The sequence below is a fragment of the Ursus arctos genome, unplaced genomic scaffold (genome assembly GCF_023065955.2).
Source record: "Ursus arctos isolate Adak ecotype North America unplaced genomic scaffold, UrsArc2.0 scaffold_11, whole genome shotgun sequence".
NCBI lineage: Eukaryota > Metazoa > Chordata > Mammalia > Carnivora > Ursidae > Ursus > Ursus arctos.
Window position 1 is genome coordinate 11,660,258 of NW_026622775.1, and position 23,837 is coordinate 11,684,094.

The 23,837-nt window shown below is 33.4% G+C and overlaps 1 long non-coding RNA gene across 1 annotated transcript; it reads left to right on the plus strand.

Annotated features, from left to right (window-relative positions):
* Positions 1 to 3,570: 3,570 nt before the first annotated feature.
* On the plus strand, positions 3,571 to 10,191 carry LOC130543302 (uncharacterized). The gene is made up of 3 exons (XR_008958554.1): positions 3,571 to 3,655; positions 7,966 to 8,084; positions 9,606 to 10,191. It is a non-coding gene; the product is annotated as an uncharacterized LOC130543302 (long non-coding RNA).
* The last annotated feature ends 13,646 nt before the right edge of the window (positions 10,192 to 23,837 follow it).

Genomic DNA, 23,837 nt, shown 5'->3' on the forward strand with positions numbered 1-23,837 from the left:
TTTGTCAAGCAGAAAAGAAGTCAAAGGAATAGAACAGCACCTCCTCTAGTATGTAGAAGCTCACATTTTCCAGTGTCTTAATGGAACTGTGGAAATGTAGACAACAAATGTCATATCTGGGCCTCCTCTCTTGGAGCCACAGATTTCTTCTTTCCTATGTTTCTGAATTGCATCCTCAGCATGCATTTTTAAAATTTTCTAGAATATTTAAAGTCCTGACTTATTTTTTTCTCGTTAAAATCAATTATTTTACTTCTAGATTCTAAAACTTAACTCAAAATATTTGAAGCATTACTAAATATTTTCAGGATTATTTTGTGGTACTCTGGCTGGGTGACAAAGGAAAGTATAATGCAAAGATAATTATATAAATTGAAAATTCTGAATTGTAAAACAAATATCTGTACTTTCCTTCAAATCTGAATATATTTTTTTTAAGATTTTTTTTTTTAAAGATTTTATTTATTCGACAGAGATAGAGACAGCCAGTGAGAGAGGGAACACAAGCAGGAGGAGTGGGAGAGGAAGAAGCAAGCTCATAGTGGAAGAGCCTGATGTGGGGCTCGATCCCATAACGCCAGGATCACACCCTGAGCCGAAGGCAGATGCTTAACCGCTGTGCCACCCAGGCGCCCCCAAATCTGAATACATTTTTGTCTAAAAAATTCAAAGCAATCAAGTCTTAAAGAAGTATAATTTTATGTAATTTGGAATAAATTACATTTGGTTCCACATTTATCTTTTGGTTTTGTGTAAATTTGGTATTTAGTAGAAATTGTAATATTAACCAACATCTTATTTTGTAGGATCTTAGCTATAGATCTACTCTGTGCCTATTAGGACTTCAAGTGAGTGGAGGTGAATATAAATACATATATTTTGTTTACATTCATATCGCTACAAGACTGGAGAACTATTTCTAACATTACCACTTGAGATCTTAGTGGAATACATTCAAAATAACACTAGTGGCCTATAATTCTTATATGGTTGATGAAGTTTGCCAGCTATGAATACATTCACAACACTAGTGGCCTGTAATTCTTACATGGTTGATGAAGTTTGCCAACTTGTATTAAGAAGGTTAATTTTGTCACTGGTTTGTATAAAAAAATAATCAAACATGACATGAATAAAATTGACAAGAGGAGATATTATTAGTCTTGGCTGCTATATTTGTTGAGTATTCTTATATGATTATATCTACATGTAAGCTTAGTCATGACCACTAACATGTCCTAAATTTAGTGACAGGAGCAGGATTAGAAATTTAAAATATAAAATGTCTTAAGTAATGGTTTCTGCTTGTCATTCTCATGGCCTCTTTCAAATTCCTAAGAAAATATTTCTGAGCATGGGGAAACAAAAAATATATACATAGATATAGATAAAATATTTTAAAAAGGCTAATAAGCAGTAAATTGCTAGAATCTTAGACTATTATTCTTAATGTGAGCATAATAAAATTTGAGTGATAAGCAAAATCCTTGGCCCTCAAGTGTGATTGAAGCCATTGGAAAAAAGCAAGTGTGAAACTAGTAGAAGATGGAGAACTTTTTATATCGCATCCATTATATGTTTCAGTGTTTCTACAGGGAAGTGATTTGAAATCTACTCCACTATTCAATTGGTGTTGCTGAAGGCAGCCAGATGTTGTCCTCATCTTCACCTCTCTGTTATTTCTCCTCCATTGTTTCAATACCAGAAGGGAGCTGCTTCTTGTGAAATCTATTGCCATAAATGGAGCACTGTATTTAAGATAATTATATGGATAGGATAATAGAAAGAGAGCAACTCGATAACTGAGCAGGCTAGGGTTTGCAGTTTTCCTGTACTCCATTTGTTCAGATGTCTGTGAAAAGTCTTTGTAGAGCCAGGAGATGATACCTTCTCATCTATATAAAAGAGATCATTTTGCTATTTACATTTTTGAATATTTTAGTTCATCTCACAGATAACACTAGAACTACTGTTATGGCTAGCACTAAAGTCAATAAGTCATTCTAGTGACTTAAGTTTAGAAGCCTCAGTTTTGGAACCAAGATGAGAACTGATGTGTTGGGAGGTTTCTAGAAGGTGAATTTTATTTAGTTCAGAAATTAAAGATGATAATCATATCCAAGCTAGATTTTTTAGTAAAATTTTTTTACCACAGCATATTTTTTAACTTCCATATGTATTTGACTCTTTTCTCATGCTCATAGTTTTTGCTTTTTTAACTCTGAGGCTAAATTGTCATTGGTACTGGCCAAAGAGGTGTTGTGAACCAACATTATTCTTCTCATACATGCACAAAGAACCCTCATAAAATATCTCTTAGAAAAGAAGACTATGGAAATACACATAATATGTGCTTATGTTGAAGAGTCAGGAAAGGGAAGATGTGGAGGACATTTCTGAGGATTCCAGAACCCTATCTGATCAGGCTGACAGCTCTGACCATTCATTTGTATAAGCATAAGAAGATCTCTAATTGTTTGCAGATCACTTAACAATTACTTGGGCAGTCCTTTTGAGATCAATATTTGTTGGCAAGCTCGAAACTTGGGAAGACATAACTGAAGTCACTCTATAAATGGATAAACCCCCCAAGCAATGACTAGGAGTCTAGAAAGTCAGGAGATTGTGATTCTTTTGTAAATCAGTACCAAATGTATTTTCCATTAAACTGTCAAGAATACTTGAAGTTAGCATTTTAAAAAAGTATCTGTTCTTTAATTATTACTATTAAATACATTTCTTCATTGTCTTGCTTTCTGCATTGGGATAATTTTAAAAGGATTCTATTTTTAGTAAACCATTAGTCAATAACTCTTTTAGAACAATTTGAGAAATAAATTATATAAACATTCAAATCATGATGAACAATTATGTTTTATGAAAGACATGTTTCAGAAAGACAGATTAGTAGCTTTAAAAAACTTAAAAATATTCTTACCTTTTCAGTCCTTACCTGTCATTGCACTAGCTGATTTTATCCTCTTTTTTTCTGTGAATGTATGAAAATCCAGGTAGGTTGTATATAAGGATGATGAAGAGTTTACATTCGTAATACTTTTCTACTGGTTTTTTCATCCATAAATGCAACCTTTTATGGGTCTCTGGTCTCTCCCAATGGCTGTCAAAGTTATTGATGAAACTGTTGCTTGAAAAATATTTAGTAGCTTGGGTCCATGGGTTTCTGGGCAAGAGAACAATGAAAAGCTTTGTAAACTTGACTGCACTACACTCCTGGTGGATTAAAAAGACTAGAATTCATATAAAGTATTTATTAAACAAAGTATTATTCAAACATAATTTTAACAGAAAACATTTAAGTTTTGAACTGGCATTGGCTTGACTGTTTCATGCTGGGTCATAGCTGAGTCACTTCATGTGTTCGATTCAGAGACATTTAAGGATTATACATACAAAGGTCTCATCAAGGACCAATGTGATACCTACAGTGGAGGTGTTCCATATCTGAAACAAAGTTAGATTTAAATTCACAGAAAACTCAGTTATTTGCAGTATCATGTCATGTCATGGTTTTGCTTTGTCTCCCTTCTCCTTTTCTAGAACTTATGCATCCAGAGAAGATATTGAGTTTTCTCAAACTAATCTATCCATTGTCAGCGTGGAGGAAGAAAATAAATTAGCTATCAAGTCACAAAAAGTAAGGTTCAAATTGTTTTGCCGCCATATACCTGATGAGTCTTTATTTTCTTATCTTTAAATGGGGCTAATACGATTGCTATGAGCATTTCAATGCAATAGTTTATCAAAAAGATAGATAATCAAGACTTTATAAATTTTATTTTTCCCTTTACTTTTACTTAAGCCCATGATATAATAAATGTGAAGAAAAGCCACAAATGTTGTCCAATTTGTTTAGAAGAAAAATATTCCAGCCAATGTAGATTGTCAAAACAATCTTTATTTATTTATTTATTTATCCATTTATTTATTTATTTATTTTAGAGAAAGAGAGAGAGAGAGACAATCTTAAAAACAATAGTCATTCTATGAGTTGATACTAATCATGACCAATTGTTTGGGTAACAAATAATTTTAAAAAAGGAGACAATAATCTAATCAAAGAAAGAAGAAAAATCAAGTCCTAACAAAGAGAATAAGAAGTTAAAAAATAGATTCCAAATATTGAAAACAGAACATAAATACCTTAAAAGCAAGTAAATGAAAGACCATCTTCAACCTTTATGTTAATGGCAAGTTATTTTTAATTTTCTGACCTAAAACAGTGTTTGCAATTATCAATCAATTCTATATCTCATTTTCAATTAACTTGCTTCTTTTATAGATCTTTTGTGAATTATAATTTCCTATATGCTAATTCCATTGGAAACCTGAATTTCCAAGTCATTAGAGCTCTAATAACTTGCTGTCTAAATGTAGCATAAGATAAGAGAGAGCGGAATGTGAGCATACAGCAAAGTGAATAATTGAAGTAAATCTGACAATTTCTCACAAGTCTGTGAATTATGTAGTTTTCTTCTGTTACTTAGATGAATGTAAATGTGGCAGGAAATCAATAGAAATTACATATTTTAAACATACACCAAGAATAATGCAAAAACTTTCTAAAGACGATGCAAAGATGGTGGCTAAATACAAATAAATGCATTTTATAATAGTTTTTTGCATTTTATTATCTACTAGCAGTATTTGGCATCGTATCAAAATATGTCATTTTATACGCAACTAATGAATCATAGAACTTTACATCAAAAACCAGGGATGTACTGTATGGTGACTAACATAATATGATAAAAAATATTTAAAAAAAAAGAATGTTAATTTCATAGAAACTTAGAAAAATAATTGATCTTTGTCATTCTGCCTTTTATCAATGATTCAAGCCAAAGACAGTATTTGATTTAAAGTTAAATTTTGGGCCACCTGGATGGCTCAGTCAGTTAAGCATCTGACTTCCGATTTTGGCTCAGGTCATGATCTCAGGGTTGTGAGATCAAGCCCCACATCAGGTTCTGTGCTGGATGTGGAGCCTTCTTAAGGTTCTCTCTCTCCCTCTCCTTGTGCCCCTTCCCCCCACTAAAAAAAAAAAAAAGTTTAAATTTTGTTGGTTGAGCTAGTCTCAAGAATTAAATGCATTAATATTTGGTGATTGTTTCCAACTTGTATTTATCTTTAAGTGAAAAAAACTGAAAGAAATCATCAGAGATGTTACTATTATTTATTTATTGCATCTCAAATTAGCCACTACTGAATAGGAAACTAATATTTCTATCTAGTCTTGTGAATACATCCAACAATGAAATTCAGGTTTCAGTAGTACCACATAACTCGTCATTGTTTCCAGTATCTCCAAGTTTTAAATACTCACATATCTGTAGTACTATTTGACATATTTCAAAGTTATATAGCCAATGGTTGAAGAATAAGAACAGATATAAAGAGTTAACTGAAATAATTCCAAATAGTGAACAAGAATGTATTAATCATACACTGGATGATATGGAAGTTACAAAGACCTATGTGGACATTATTATATAATACATTTTAGCTGAGTGACAAAACTATTTAAGTTTTGCAATCAGCGCCATTTATTTTAAGTACAGTAGGAATTAATACCCACTGTTCTACACAAAAATATTTTATATGCCATTTAATTTAATTTTATTCTGACAACAATCCTGAAGGATACAACGACAATGAGTGTGAGGAATATGGCATAATTTACCCAGAGACATCTGCATTAATGCCCAATGATTAACAGAGCTGAATTTTAACCCAGACCTCCTTGCATTCAAAGTTAATGATCTTTTCACTCCACCAATTTGACTCTTTTTATATATCAAGAGAAGGGTGCAAATAATACGGACCATAATATTTCGAGAAAACTTTAAGGAATAAGTGGCTTTAATCCTGTCTTTTTTAGGATAGAGATAATTTCAGTTGAAGAAGAGATTGGGCTTGCTAGATTTAGAAATCAGTCTAAACAAAAGTCTAGCAAAGGACATGAGTTTCTATATGTCTCAGTGTGTCTTTCTCACCTGTCTTGATTTTCAGAAATACTTGCACTGCCCGCTTACTGGCCCTCTTCACTGCATGTCTGGGCATGTGCTACAGTCTCCTAAAGCAGTCAAATTAATGGTCCCTTTGAATATATTCCACACGTCAGATTAATTTTTCCAAAATATGCATGATATTTATTCATGTGTCTAATGCTTACCATTTTCCAGGAATTATTCCGAGTGCTAGAGAAACTAAGTGAAAAACAAACAAACAAAAAAACCCAAAATTCCCTGCCTAGAAAGTCAATGTCTCAAGTGAGACCAGTAGGTATAAACAAAGAATTTTAATGTAGTAATTATTAGGGATAGGTATAGAGAACAATGGATTAAAAAACTTTATTCACATTGCTAATCCCCATGTGAGAAACAAAATCCCATTATTTTCATTGATCTAGAAAAAAAGAGGTAATCCTTTCTTCTCTACAAGATCTGTTTTATCATCCCCCCACCCCCCCGTTTATTTTACTTGAGAGAGAGAGCATGAGCAAGGGGGTGGGGCAGAGGGAGAGGAAGAACCAGACTCCCTGCTGAGCAGAGGGTTCTACACACAGGACCCTGGAATTATGACCTGAGCCAAAGGCAGATGCTTAACCAATTGAGCCATTCAGGTGCCCCCAAGATAGGTTTTCTAAAACTGTCATAAATCAAATCATAATAAACCATGCCTTATTTTTCCTTTGGAATAATATCAAATTTAAGTATTTATTATAGAAAAGGGACTTGACAGGATGATGGATATGTTTAACAGTGCATTATTAAAGTTAAATAGAATGGCTAAAATCCTTAAAATAATTTGAAATTGGAAAATTATGATCCTACTCAGAGAAGAGTATATATGAAATGGCCCTTAAAGATGATCTTTTCAAACACTTTTTTCTCAATCATTTTAATATCTCAAATTAAATATAAGAAAATATGTTTTTTTAGTTTACAAAGGGCTTTTCCAGTTATTAACTTCATTTTCTTTAATGATTCTGTTAGGTGAGCAGAATAGGATATTACTATAACTGTTTCAATTTATTTTTTTTTAATTTTTTTTTAAAGATTTTATTTATTTACTTGACAGAGATAGAGACAGACAGCGAGAGAGGAAACACAAGCAGGGGGAGTGGGAGAGGAAGAAGCAGGCTCATAGCGGAGGAGCCTGATGTGGGGCTCGATCCTGGAACGCCGGGATCACGCCCTGAACCGGAGACAGACGCTTTAACCGCTATGCCACCCAGGCGCCCCTAACTGTTTCAATTTATGTTTGGGGTGATTAAATAGATTGGCAGAACAAAGATCTAGTATTCCTTTTTTTTTTTTTTTTTTTTTTTTTTTTTTTAGTATTCCTTTTCTTTTTATACTGTATTTGAAACTAAGGCCTGGAAATATTATTGTCCATAAAAATGAAGTTACTTGCTTTTCTAATTGAAAAATATGAAATTGGCATAAACAGACTCTAAATTGTAAGTGTGCCACAGCATACAAAATTCTGATGTGTAAATTTTTTAATAAAATTGATTTGCTTAGAATCAATATAGAAATGATGAAAAAGCTCCCTGAAACAGTACCTATTACATAGTAGAAAATCAATGAATATATACTGAATAAATGAATTACATTCCTTCAACTTTATGCCTGGGAGTGAAAGCAGCCTCCAAGAGCTGTTCTGATACAATCAACTCAGTTTTGGGCATTTGTAGGAGCTACTCATATCGTGTTCTCCTCTTGAATACAATTTTGCAAAACACACCATCATCAGACAACACCATTCCATAATCATGATGGATTCCAAAACAAAACCCTTCTGTAATCACATCCGAACAGAGACAAAATCAAGAACACAATATGAAAATAACTAAATACACCCTATCCTGGCAAATATGAGTGACTATTGCTTCTTCATGAATTGCATATTAAATTTGGCCTTGTTTTCCTTTCCTTCTAGATAAGAATTGTAAAGATTCTCAACTACAGAATAACTCCTGTTTTCTGACAACATACAACCTAGAGCAAAATCTTTCTTGACACTGCACCCCATCACCCAGCATAAGAACAAAACCTATAGTAAGTCCTTCCTAAAGTCATCTTACTGAGACTCCTAGGGTTTTGCTCTGGTACACTTTCACCTCTGTTCACCGAGTCAGCTATGATGTGTTTCCAGTGGTCTTGGGCTGAAAGTCATGACTTCCCCTATCCCTGTTTCTTTTTTTTTTTTTTAAAGATTTTATTTATTTATTCGACAGAGATAGAGACAGCCAGCGAGAGAGGGAACACAAGCAGGGGGAGTGGGAGAGAAAGAAGCAGGCTCATAGCGGAAGAGCCTGATGTGGGGCTCGATCCCATAACACCGGGATCACGCCCTGAGCCGAAGGCGGACGCTTAACCGCTGTGCCACCCAGGCGCCCCCCTATCCCTGTTTCTTTATTCAGTGCATCTTTCTCTAGCCTGGTATGATGGTTAACTTTATGTGTCAACTGGGTCACAGGGTACCCCAATATTTGGTTAAACATTACATCTGGCTGTATCTGTGAAGGTGTTTCCAAAAGGTTAGCACTTGAATCAGTAGACTGAGTAAAGCAGATTGCCCTCACCAGTATGGTTGGGCATGATCCAATTCACTGAGAGCCTGACTAGGACACAAACGTAGAGGAAGGAAGAATTCACTCTCTTTGCCTGATGGCTTGACCTGGAGCATCAATCTTTCCTGCCTTGAATTAGAACTTATACCATCGGTTCTCCTGGTTCTCAGGCCTTTGAGTTCAGACTGTAACTATATTACAAGTATTTCTGGGTCTCCAGTTTGTAAGCTGTAGAGCATAGGACTTTCTACCACCGTGAGAGCCATTTTTTATAATAAGTCTCTTTATCTCTATCTCTGTCTTTATCTATATGTATATCATCACTATCTATATATCTCCTATTCCTCTGTTTCTCTGGTTCATCCTTACTATACATCTGGCTATACAATGAATATAAACTTTTTATGGTTATTGATAATCTCAAATTATGTAATTGAGTGACTTCTTCTCTATCCCCATGTTGTCATTTAAAACTTCAAACACTCTCCAGCCCCCAACTTCAGGGATTCTGTTTATTTGCTTTAGATTTGTTTTGCTTTGTTTTGTTTTCCTTGGCTTATGTTCTCCTAGTAATTGTTATATTCTGGTTGTTCTTGGGCAATTTCTTTCATATGCTTTTACTATTTTTTCTATCACTTTTAATATTTATATTCTCAAATATTCCATGTAATTGTCTCTCTGTACTCTTATAATACTGTCACATATATCAACTTTTATCCTAAATACTGATCTTTTGTCTGAGAAGTGGCATTCATTATTTCTTAATGCATATCCACAGCAGGATTTCAGCAGTTTTCAGAAATTCAAACTGTTCAAAACAAAATTCATGGTGTCTCACCCAAAACAAAACCCCATACTATACAATTTATAACTAATTATATCATACAAGTACCTTTGGTATGTAGTGATTTCATTATAATTTGGATCAAATATTTCACAATTTCCATTAATTTCTCTTTAACCAAGGATAAATTTATATTCTATTTTTATTTCCAAATATTTCAAGGTATTTTAGGCACCTGTATCAGCCTAGATTCAACCAGAGAAGCAGAAGCAGAACCAACAGATTATCTAAAAAACGTGGATGCTGACTAAATTCAAAGTCCAAGGGCAGACAGTCAGGAAGAGAAGACCGTGAGCAAGCTGGAGCCTATGATCACATGCTGAATTTTGTTTCCTACATGCAGTCAAGAAGGGAAGACACAGAGGAAAGCATGTAATTGCAGAGTCATCTGCTATATGGGCTTGAGCTCAGAGAAGATCTAAACCCTCTTTTAATGGACTTCCAACTCATTAAGTTAGATTATAATTTCACATTAAATTGGGTTATAATCTCACAGAATAATCTCACTTCTGATGAACTTAACTCCAATTTACTAGGAATTTTACCCACGTATGTAAAATCCCTTCATAGTGGCATCTAGAATAGTTTGGTTGAATCTTTGGTATAGACATGTATATGCTACAAAGCGGACAACACTTCCCTTTTATTTCCACACTCTTGCAAGAGACTAGCTCTTATAGGTCTCCCTAATCTGGAACATACTAGAGAGAGAATTCTGGGGCCTTAGTTAGGTTGATATGTCAAAATCCATCAGAGCAATAGGTTATTCTTTTTTAATTGTACTGTATGTTAGATTTGTTTCAAAAAGGCAAACTAAATTCTCCTATATGTGTAAACTTAATCACTTTTTAAATCATGTTCAGATGTATTTATATTTGCATGTGTACGCAAAACATATATATTATGAGACAACTTGATTACTTGAATAAAATTTGATGCATTTTCATACATTCTTGTTTGTTCTCATTTCTTTTTTTTTTTTTAATCTTTACTTCTCGATGTTTTTCAATCATGGTATTGTTCCTCATTTTACTCCATATAATTACCAACCATGGTCAAATTTTATATTGTGGTTCTAGCTTCTTTCTCACTAATGACATTGTAAGCATCACATATGTAGTAACTGAACAAGTAAGCAGGTGTGTCGTTTCCTGATGCAAGAAACTCTTATTCTCCATGGCTTTCATAGGTACCTGGATTCATATATCTGAAAATGCAGGTAACCATCAGCAACAGTCTCATTAGATCTATCAAGGGTAAAGAGAAAGGCAACATGCAGCCCAGCCCAGATTTCAGACAGTGCTCTTAGCCTTAGTACCCCTTCTCATATGGAAAAGTTAGTCCATGTCCCCATCAGCTTGGTTTTTAGATAACAGTCCTCGGCCACAATTCTTGTCCTCCTTTTGCATTTTTGTCCAAAAAGACATTTATTTTATTCTGGAGTATGGATATGTCATTTTTAACTTCGACACTTTATCATTAGCATGTTATGAGCAATAGGTATGATAGTGTTCAAAGTGTGAATTTACACCACCATTTTGAACAACAGTCTTCTGTTGTATTGAACATATTTTATATTATTAATTTTTCCTCTATTAATTTGAAACAGGTAAATTCTAAATCTAGTTTTAGCGATAACATACATTTACAACACGCATTCTTAGTTTATGTTTCCATTTTTTTTTTTACCAAACTCTTAAGCTAATCATTATTTTTATCCTGTTCAAAAACAGAGCAGAATCATAGAATCATTTACCATTACTGAGCCACCCTTAAGTCTGCTCTTTTTGTTTTGTTCTGTAGTCTACTTATTTAGATTTGCCGTTATTTTTTCCTTTCCTTTTTTTTCTTTTCCCCTACACAGCATTCATTTTTGCATTTAAATATTTTAATTTAGGTTAAATTTCCTTATTGATTTAAATCAGATAAGAGTAAGTCCTTAAAAATAAGCTTAAATTTTAATAGACATATAGATTTTAGTAATGTTCAGTTCAGTAGCCCGGTCAAGTCCCATCGTCCATTCTGCTCCATCTCTGCTTCTCATTGTAGGCTTGCATTTTGTAGTCACATCTTCCATTCGTTCCACAAAGGCAGCATTAAAACCATACTTCTTGAAAATGGGTTAAGTGTGACTGCTTTTTTTTTTTTTTAGAAGAGGCCATAGATCGATACCAGGAAGGCAAAAATCATAGCATTTGACTGCATTTAGTCATATAACTATGGACAGCTTGAAAGTCACTTCTACCCAGACTGATATATTTTTGTATGAGTGTGTATGTCTATGTGTTTGTGTACATGTGTGAAGATACATATAGTTTCTGTAAGACATAGTGGTTACATTTGTTTATGTTTTGGGATATGTAGAAACTAAGGGGTTTAGAGAAATCAAGAAATTAAGAGATATAATTAGTTAGTGGGGAATCATCGTTTTGAATCTAGGTCTTCTGATTCCAAAAACTATGTTGTTCACAAATTTGTGTATTATTCATGTTTGCTTGTTCTCCCTCCTCACTCTCTCTCATAGATTATTCTTTGACACAGAATAAGGAAATAGATTTAGAGTCTTTCAAATGATAATAAAGTTGAATATATGTAACATATTTTTATTTATTTATGCAATATACCAAGTTAAAACTAGGCTCTACAGTGTATATTTCATTAAACTAGGCTCTACAGTGTATATTTCATTAAAACACACTAAATATAATTTTTCTTGTGTGTACATTCACATAAGTAAGCCACTCAAGATTCTGCAAGGATATACCTACATAAAACGTGTGTGTGTTTGTACATGTTACATTTTTAAACTCTCAATTATAATGATTTTTTAAAAAATCTTACAAACAAGGTTATAGGAAGAACAGAATAAAGATTTCTAAGGATTGGTAAATTTGGGGCCTGGAGCAGGAAGGTATTGTAAGAAAAAAAATGTAAGGGACATAGCATATCAGTAGCCATTTGGAGAAAAATTATTGTTACATATACTAAAATAGAACTTTTAGTTCAGAGAAAAGTAATTTAGATTTATGAGCATCCTCTCAGAGAATCATGATATGAACAATTAAATATAAATAAGTTAATTTTAATATGGGTTGGTATTTCTGATTGATCTTCCAGTGCTTCTGTTGACAATACATCAAGAATCAATTTAGGATCCAGTTGAAAACAAAGTTTATAATCCTCATTTAATGGATTTTGATGCCTCCGGCAGCACAGTAATATAAAAATGATTAAAATGTGCCCCATTTCTGTTTAATCAATAAAACTTCTCTCTAAAATACATTAGGTTCAAAACACATCTCAGCAGACTCGTTTGTGCTGTTTCTGTAGAATCCCAAATAAACTATTAATCATTGTTTTTGTATACAGATTTATTAGACATCTCATCTTCCAGATTAACACTTATGTCACCCAAACCTATCATGAGGTCACCTGTAAACAATGAATTAAACCAAAATATATATCAAAACACTACCAGAAGCATAATAAAATAAAGTGGTGTAAAAATGAGGAAAATATGCATTTGGTATATGTAAGATAATAACAACATGCTATAATGGTTTTTAAAGGGGTAGATGAATCAATTATTGAAATCAGGTAAATAAAAGAGAAAATATCCTATTAATTATATTATATAAAAGCAACTTCTTTTAATTTTACAACATTGGATTTCTAGGTTTTATTTTATTTTCAAAGAATGGACAAAACTAACTTTTGGCATTAATTATTAATTCTCTTTAAGTATTTATGAATTATTTATGCACATATTTACACATTGTACAATGAAACTGAATTCATTTTATTCATTGAATTTTTTATTAATATGCACTTTCATCACCATTGTAAAAAATTGTGGTTATATGATTTATGTCACGATTGACTCTATGCAGATGTGTATAGATCTTAGCTTGCATGACAGCTATTTTAAAAATGTTGTTACCTTCAAGGAATTTTATAATATATACAGCAAAACAAATTTGGAGTTTAACTTCCATATACAACATGTAAAGTTTCTGTGAACTTATGTTTTGGCGGATTTCCACCTTATAATGAATTTAATAAGAAATACATGTTGGAGAAATTCGCAAATCATAATAGTCACTATATTTCATTAAAATAAATAATACCTCAATAACTTTTTAGACATTTTTGCCTCATCACTTAATCACCCTTGTATTGATTTTAATTATAAATACTGAAATAAATTTAGTAGTTAAATAATCACTACATTCTTTTTATGGTATGTATGTGTATGTATGAGTGTGAATGTGTGTGTTGCTGGAATTAAATGGATTTTGGTTGTGTTTCTGAAACCGATTACTAAATATTAACACTAAATGTACAAATCCTTGAGCACCTGTTCTTACATACTTGGGGTTTATTATATAATGTTTCCTTAATTCTTAAGGAGAAATAAAGTAAATATCTCTTCTGAATTACTGTAATAACTGATTGCTTTAGCATTACCATGATAAATACAAATTAATTATTGAGCGCTCACTATACTAAGAACTTGACAGGATTATAACTTTAACACAACAATCTTAGGTGCTATTATAATCACTTTGCAGATAAAGAAACTGAGGCACAGAGTATAACTAACCTATCCAAGGAAACATAGCTAGTAAATAGTCAACCCAAGAAGCATCCCCAGGCACTTCGATTTTTGAATTTGTAATCTTGTTTGTTTGTTTTGTAAGCTTTTATTTATTTGTTTGTTTGTTTATTTATTTATTTATTTATTTATTTATTTATTTAAGAGAGAGGGGGAGGGAGAGACCATGTATTTATTTATTTAAGAGAGAGGGGGAGGGAGAGACCATGAACGTGCAGAGGGGGAAGCAAACTCTGGGCTGAGTGAGGAACCCGACAGGGGGCTTGATCTCAAGACCCTGAGATCATGACCTGAGCCCTGAGATCATCACCTGGCCCAAACCAAGAGTCTGACACTTAACCCACTGAGTCACTCATGCGCCCTGGTATTTGTAATCTTAGGAGCTGCACTCAACTGCCTCATGCTATCCAGAAGATTACAAAAGACATGAAGAAATGAGCTGGAAAGACCAGAATCTTTATAGTCAGTAAAATTAATTGAATTGGGGGCACGTGGGTGGCTCAGTCGCTTAAGTGACAGACTTGATTTCAGCTCAGGTCATGATCTCAGGGTCATGGGATGGAGCCCCACATCGGGCTGGGCACTCAGCAAGGAGTCTGCTTGTCATTCTCCCTCTGCTCCTCCCCTGCTCTCTCTATATATATCTAAAATAAATCAATAAAATCTTTTAAAAATAAGATTAATTGAATTGGATAGGATAGAAGTAATACTGCATTAGCCGTATGACACATCTGTGGCCCTCTGCCACTACAGGCTGAAAAGAATTTCTTAATTTGAGTTCTTCCTGCTTTTCTTTCACCCCATTCTCCTTCCATTTCCTAATGTTTTCAAAATGTGATGGCTTCTGAAAAGTCTGACTGTATGTGGCTACAACCACATACATAGCTTTTTTCAATGACTAGTATAAATTTCAACATGCGGTTGAAAATAAGTTGAGGTTAGCATGTTAGAAAATTTGGGCTTTAACAAATTGCAAATGGAGTTCACATATATTTCAGTAAAAAGTATTTTCTCTTGTATGTGATGTTTTCATGCATAAAATTCATTAGAAACATGCCAGTTAGTTATCAGTATATTTGTGTATTTTTATTTTCAGTGTTGTTTTACTTTAGAAAAGGCCATAGAATCAGTAATAATTTGAAATAAAAATAGTTTAAGATTGTGATGAAATTGAGAGTTAGTTCTGTTTTCACCCTTTTCTTCATTTTGCCCTCTTGTCTGGAGAGTGTGCAAAAGTAAAAAGAATATTTTCTAGACTCATCAGCAGATTGGCCTCTCTCAATTAAATGGTAGAATTAGAAGGTACAAATGGCTTTGGGTTGGTTGTTTTCCTGGAAGCAAATGAGTGTGAAAGAACTCTTTTTTTCTGAGCAGCATTCCAGTGTCCTGTCTCTCACTTTGGGGGTCCTGCACTAACTGCAATGGGACCAGCAGAAGTTTCTTTTCTCCCCTCCTTCCTGATTGTGCTAAAGCCACATCTCCTTCATAGGACACACCCAAAGCATTTTGCAGTCATTTTTGAAGACCCAGATTACAGTCAACTACTCTAGTCCTTCTAATAATAGCAAAAGCACTTAAATACTATAATTAAATCATTTTAATTAGGGGCACCTGGGTGGCTAAGTCGGTTGAGCATCTGATTTTTTATTTCAGTTCAGGTCATGATCTCAGGGTCCTGGGACTATGTCCTACGTGGGCTCCATGCTCCATGGGGACTTTGCCTGAGGATTTCTCTCCCTCTCCTTCTGCTCCTCCCCTTACCTCCTCTAAAATAAATAACCAAATCCTTTAAAAAAATCATTTTAATTAAAATACCTAGAGTAGATTATTTTTTCTGCAAGGGAAACTTTGATGACATAATATAAGAAGAATGGCAAATGTTCATGTTGTCATGAAAAATGAAAGCAAATAATATTTTATATCTAAACATGTAAATAAATTATGTAGTGTTTGTTTTCTTACTTGTATCATTGAAATAATAAAGATAATTTATAAGAGAGCTTAGTAGTTGGATAAAAATTTGTATTTAGCATTTAAATGTAAAATAAATATTTGAATTAATTGCTGTAGCAATCTGAGAATACCTGTTTAAATGGTTGCTTTCATTGGCTAGCAGAATTTCTTACAAAAAAATAAATGTTTAATCTCCAAATTTAATCTTTTTTCAAGTCTCCTCCAACCCAACAGACACATACCCACATTATACTGATATTGTCAAATCACTGTTGAATCTTGAATCATGATGAAATATGCATGAGACTTAGGAGATCAAGAGAACAAGATGTTAATATTCATAATGGATGATAAATTGACATAACTAGCTATTATAAACATTTTAGGTGGAATATATCTCTGCCATCCTCAAATAGCTGAATAGTAGAGTGACACTAATAAATGTCACCAAGCTTTTTAAGAAATGTCATCTTCTAATACATCTTAAAATTTTGAGAATCCACAGGTGTTTCCAATAAAATCTTTAGGCACAGATAACTTGTGTGTTGGGGTTTATATATTTTTTAAAGATTTTATTTATTTATTTGACAGAGAGAGAGACAGCCAGCGAGAGAGGGAACACAAGCAGGAGTGGGAGAGGAAGAAGCAGGCTCCCAGCAGAGGAGCCTGATGTGGGATTCGATCCCAGAACGCCGGGATCACTCCCTGAGCTGAAGGCAGACGCTGAACGACTGCGCCACCCAGGCGCCCCTGGGGTTTATATTTTTAAATCTAAACATATATCTACATAATTCTGATTTTTCTCTAAAAAAAATCAGTGTGGAGATAATCTCTTTATATAAACAAGTAGATTTGAATCAAAATTTTTTGTTATCACAATGTCACTCAACTTTTGAACTCTTGTAAGTTATTTGTTAAAAATCACAATCATCTTTCTTTAAAGATGACTTTTAATGATCTATCAGCTGGGAACATAATTATTTATTTATGTCAAAATATTAAATGTGTTAAATACATGCTGACTTTTTTGAGACACATTGCTGATTCCAAAGATGAATCAGATATGAACCCTTCCCACAAAGGATATACAGTTTAGTAAGGGAGACATATGATAAAAGCAGGGAATAATATAGACCCACTTGGGAAAGCTACAAATGTTTCTAGTGATGTTTACCAGGGGAATTCCTATAATGTTCGCTGTCTTCAAGTTATAAAGGAAAAAGAGTACCCAAATCATATCATATAAATATAAAAATGAATAAGTAAGCTATCAAAAGAAATCTTGCAGATCAAGGAGAAGAAAGAAAATTTAAGAGAAAAATTATCAAGGCATAAATAATTTACAAGTGGCAGAAGAAGAAGCTTGGATGGCTAACAAGAATAAGAAAGAAGATATTTATACACATACTCCTTGCTTATGTTAGGCATACTAACTAAAATAACAGTAGGATAGCTGTTTGTACTCTATAGGTTGGCGAAGTTTGAAAGTTAGATAACACCAAATAATTGCTGATGATGGAAAAAAGATGTTCACGCACTGTCTTTATAACAAATGATTTCCAAATATTAGGTTTGGGCCCAAATCACCAGGATAATTTTTGAAATTACTAAATCCTACCCTTATTTTCTTAATCCTCTAACAGGATGTAGGAATCTCAATTTGTAAGTGATCCTAAGTGACTTACACGTGCATCAAGGACTGGGAATTCCTCGTTGTCTTTAACCACAGTAAATAACCATTCATAGATTTAGGCACAGAATAGATAAAATGAGATAAAAAGAAAATAAAATTCTATGTATGCAAAATTTTTAAAAACTGGAAAGAATCTGGAATCCAGAAAAGAGGATAATGCCCAATAGTGTTCACCAATTTTGTATTAATCTTTTCAGTCCCTATACTCCTCTTTGCTAATTCTGAAATATGTAAGTCTAGTCTCTAGTTAATATGAGCAAAAATACAACATTTGTCTTTAGTCAGAAATATTCAAAATACTTTTATCTATTGTAATTTCCAAAAACTTCAATAGCATTAAATAAATCTCCGAATATTTATATTAATTATGTTTAAATACCTTTCTAACAATGTATTTGGAATCATATCATTGCCGTTCCTATATGTATTGTTAAAATTCTTTAAAAGCATAAACATATTCCTGTGGAATTAAGATAAAAGGTGATGAAAATCTAGCTCTTCAAAATAGAAGTTCTCAATGTATGCTTTCTCTGACATTTCACCATCTTGATAATGTGAAGCCAATTTCAGTTCTAGCTGCTTCAAGAAATGGTTTCTTTTTCCTTTCTTTCTTTTTGTTGAGACTTTAGAAATCAAAGACATTTTATTTCCAACTTTTCATTGAGCTTTTGACCATTTCACTGAATGTATGCTTTTTAAATTCTCCTTTATGTAGTAATATGTTCAGTTTTTGTTTTGAAGGAAGACATTTTAGCATGTAAAAAAATCCACCTCTGGTAAAATCCTTCAATAACAGACATGTTTTGATATATTATTTAGCTGCATTATTGTTCCATCAGGGAGTCTTAAAATGCTTATACAGAAGATAAGAGTCAAGGAGGACACAGAAATGGATCTTAACAACGAAACTGTTTTCTAGCTGCCTTGATGTTTTCTGAAATTGTTTATAAGACCTATTTGTGCCTTAGGCATTGTGCTTTTACAGAAAATATCATCAATAAATAACTCAAAAAAGTTTTGCAACTCAACTGACTTAGCTTCTTGTTTTCCGGCCCTTGTTATTCGTTAAACCGCTTGAGCAACTATACATTCCACTCCCTACTCAGGTTCCCCATATGATCAGTTTGAGAGCTGTTTGGTTGTTGAAGAAAAATGGTTGGGATTGTTGAAAAAATAGCCCTTTACCTCACTGGTCGGACTATGGCTAGTGTCGTAGGCTTTGATTTAGACACAGGTTTTGATTTTGGTGTTTTTTATCCATATAACTTGGATAAACACACTACTTTCCAGAATTTCAGTTTTCTTTTCTGCCTGCAAAAATTAACATATAAATCAAAGGTTGTATGTAAAATGAGATAATGTATTATGCTAACTCTGAAATTCTATTCAGCTTCAGAGTATTAGGAAAACCACACAGGCTCTCAATCCAGAAACCTAGACGTCAGCTATGCGTTTTCGCTCTCAGAGAGCACCCACTTCAATCCACCTGTAAGTCTTCCTTCCAAGTCAGCAACCTCTCTCTGTCTCCCATTCTCTCGCTCTCCCTCCCTCTCCACTGTCCCTGCCTTAGCCCAGGACACCATATTCAGTATCCAGACTGCTGCAGCAGGCTCCAAACAGGCTTCTGCATATAGCCCTAAGATATTCTCTACACAAAAGCCAGAATGATCTTTGGATATATAGGTCAGGTCATTTCATTACCTTGTTTGAAATTGTTTCATGTTGTAATAAAATCCGAAGGCCTCACTGTGTTTCTTATCGCCCTCTGTGATCTTGCACTAGCCTAGCCTTTCAACCTCATATTGGGCTCTTTTCCCCTTGCTCACTAGGCTCCAGCCACATGCTGCGTCCCTAGCACATGGAACAGTTCTCAGTAGAAAGTAAGCACCTACTACATATTTTTAGGCTGAATAAACAAAGTGGTACCCTCTAAGATGAAAGAAAGTGAGTTATACACATAAATACCTTAATCAGAAGTTATTTGGTATGTAAATATGTAGGAAGAATAAAGTGAATGAATTTGTCTAAATGGAGTAATAAAACAAACACAAATGCACACACGAACACACACATTTGTGTATGTATATACAGTACACATACAAATGCTACTATCCTCGCAATACAGAGAAGTACACCATGATTATAAAACAGGGTGGGAAATAAGTACAACGGAATATAGAGTAAGAAAATAAACAGAAAACTCTCAAACTTTGGAAGGCATGTTGAGTTGAAGGCATTTTGAGAACTTCTTCAAGGAACTAAAAGAAAAAAGTCAGTCATACTCCCAAGGAAGGACTTAGGTAAAGTTTGTTTTTGGCTAATGGGACCTACAGAAATGCAGAGGAGAATAACAATTAGAGTATAAATATATATAAGAAAAGATGCCTTAGAGAGAAAATAAAGAGCAACAGTGAGGGAGAGGGTAGGGAATGGAGCTCATAAGTCAAATTTGGTTTCAGGTAAAGAAAATACGGGGTACCTGGGTGGCCCAGTTGGTTAAGCAGCTGCCCTCGGCTCAGGTCATGATCCCAGGGTCCTGGGATCCAGCACCATGTCAGGCTCTCTGCTTAGTGGGGAGTCTGCTTGTCCCTCTCCCTCTGCCTCTTTTCCCGCTCATGCTCTGTCTCTCTCTCACTCACTCTCTCTCTTTCAAGTAAATAAAGATTTCAAAAATATCTTTTTAAACAAAGAAAACATTAAAGATTTTAAAGTGTTTCTATTTATTTAGTTAAAATTTTAATTTTAATAATAAGACAAATATATAATTTAATGATTATGATAGTGTCTTAAAGTAGGAAGTTTAGAAATAAATCAAAATATCTTTTTTCATAAGTAAAATATTAATTCAAAACATTGTCTTGTTAAAGATGAACATATTATAAATCCATTATTACAGGAGACCTGGATTCTAAATAGGACTCTACCATTCGCTTGTTCTATGACTCTGGGCATTTGTTTCCTCTTGGTTTCATTTTTCAGATTAGGAAAAGCAGAAGTATTAATTATTAAAGGAACACTTTAATATATAAAGTTCTAAACTTTCTTTTCTGATAATCATGGATGGGGAGGAAGATTAATGTGAAGGTGGAGGGGAGTGCTGTGGCAGTTTAAAAAAAATACACTTCATTTTTTTAGGGTTTTAAGTTCACAGCAAAATTGAGTGGAAAGCGCAGACAGGCCTCATGTACATGCTGCTCCTACATTCACAGAACCTCCCCAGCTGTGAACTTCTCATGCCACAGTGTTACATTGTTGCAATTGATGACCTTACCCTGATACAACATTTTCACCCAAAGTCCCCACTATATTATGTTTCACTCTTGATGTTGTGTCTTCTATGGATTTTGACAAATGTATAGGGACATATACCTACCATGATCGTATCATACGGAATATTTTCACTGCCCCCAAAAGTATCTGTGTTTGGTCTATTCATCTCTCTTTCCCCTATTAACCACGCATCTTCTTACTAACCCCATAACTGCACCTTTTCACGTCATGTAGTTGGAATCATATTGTGTAGCCTTTTTAGATTGGCTTCTTTCACTTAGTAATATGCTTGTGAGGTTCCTCCATGTCTTTTCGTGGCTTCGTGATTCATTTCTTTTTAGTGCTGAGTAATAATCCATTTTCTGTATTATACCTCAGTTTATTTTTCCACTCACTTGCTGAAGGACATTTTAACTTGCTTGCAAGTTTTGGCAATTATTCAGAATTGTGTATACATAAATTATACATTTGCATTATACATATGTAATTGCATTATACCCAGAACTGATGTAAACATTCCACTGCTGGTTTTTGGGTGGACATACATTCAACTCCTTACAGTAACTGTCTAGAAGTGTGATGATTACTGAATTATATGGCAAGAGTATGATTACTGCAAAACCTGTCTTGCAAAGTAGCTGGACCATTTTTCATTCCACCAGCAATGAATGAGAATTTCTGCTGATCCACGTGACACTAGCATTTACCATTGTCAGTATTTTGGATTTTGGTCATTCTAATAGGTGTGTGCCTGTCTTTTGCCCATTTTTTTTTTTTATTGGATTCTTTTCTTATTGTTGACTTGTAAGGTTTCCTTGTATACTTGGAAAACAGTCTTTTATCAGTTTTGTCTTTGCAATTGTTTTCCCTCAGTCTGCAGTTATCTTCTTGTTTTCTTGACATTATCTTTCTCAGAGTGTAAGTTTTAAAATTTAATCAATCTACTCAATCAGTTCTTCCATGGATCATGCCTTTGATGTGGTATCTAAAAAAGTCATCACTGTATCCAAGGTCATCTTAAGTTTTTTCCTTTGTTATCTTTTAGGAGTTTTATGGATTTGCATTTTACATTTAGGTTTTCAGTCCATTTTCAGTTAATTTTTTTTGTGAGGGGCTTAAGCTTTTTGTCTTGATTTATATATTTTTTAAAGATTTTATTCATTTATTTGAGAGAGAGAATGAGCAGGGGGAGGAGGCAGAGGGAGAGGGAGAAGAAGGCTCCCCACTGAGCAAGGAGCCTAATGCGGGGCTCGATCCCAGGACCCTAGGATCATGACCTGAGCTGAAGGCAGATGCTCAACTGACTGAGCCACCCAGGCACTCCCATATTTATATTTTTATATGTAGATGTCCACTTGTGTCCTGATATTTTTTAAAGTATGCTTAACGGACAGTTTATATTGGAGAAAAAGTAAGTACTTTCTACAAAAGAAAGTAGAAATTTTATTGCATTGTCTATAGGGAAATAACTAATTTACTAATAAAAGGTGAAAGGAATTTTTAGATACTACAAAAACAAGCAAAAAGAATGGATATCTTAAACTTATAACTTAAATACCTACATAGCTGATGTTTTTTCTTCTTGATCTCAGTAAATTTTGTCGATAAAGTGTATTTTTTTCACATCTATCTTGATTTTTCTTAGATTATGTTTTCATTATATTTAGAGATTATGGCTGAAGATATTCCTAGCATTGATAAAATGAGTAAACAACCTTAATGCATTGAGAACTCTTCATATTAAAGTATATGTTAATTATGAAATTCCATGCTGATACTTCAATTACATCCAAAATAATGTTACAGATATTTAGATCTTTATAATGTAGTTATTATATAATATTGGCATTATGAATAGAATACTGTTTATAGCTTATTGCTTGATAATTGAGTTCTTTCTGTATTTTTGCTGATTTTCTGTCTAGTTGTCTTTTCTGTTGCCTTATCTAGTTGTTTTTCTCCCTACTTATCAATGGATATTGAAGATTCCAACTATAATTAAGATTCATCTATTTCTCCTTTCACTTCTAGAAATTTTGCATTACACAACTATAGCACTATTGTTTGTGTATACACATTCAAGATTATCAACTCTTCTTGAAGAACTAACCCATTTATCTTTGTGTAATTGTCTCTGGGATGATTACCTTTGCTCTGAAGTCTACTTTATCAGATATAAATATACCTACTTGAATTTTATGTTTGTAAGATACATCTTTTTTTCCATACGCTTAGTTTTAACCTATCTATAGCATTATATTTGAGATTTTGTATATGTGTATTTGTATTTTTAGAATATTCAGACCATTTACCTTAAATGCAATTATGGATATTTTAAGAATTAAGTCTGATATTTTAGTTTTGTTTTCTGTTTATTTTCTGTTTTCCATTTCTTTGTCCTTTTTTTCTGCCATCCTGTGGGTTACAGAAATGTCCATGTTTTAGAATTCCATTTAATTTATTTATAGCATTTCATTTAGCTTTCGGTGGTTGATGTAGGTATTACATTGTATTTACATAAGTTATCACAGTCTATTGGTGTCAACATTTTACCAGTATAAGTGAGGTATAGAAACTTTACTTCCCTGTGTGTCTCTTTACTCTCCTTATTTAAAATTATCTTAAATATTTCCTCTATATAAATTCATAACCATGTGACATAGAGTTACAATTTTTGCTGTAACTCTCAAGTATAAATTAGAAAACAAGGGAAAGAGGCTTACGGCATTTATCCATTTTTTCCACTTCCATTGTTTTATTTATTTATTTATTGCCTCCTAGATATTTTGAGATTCTTTTTTTCATCATTTTTTTTTCTGCTTAGAGAAATATCTTAGCCATTTACACAGTGTAGGTTTATCAA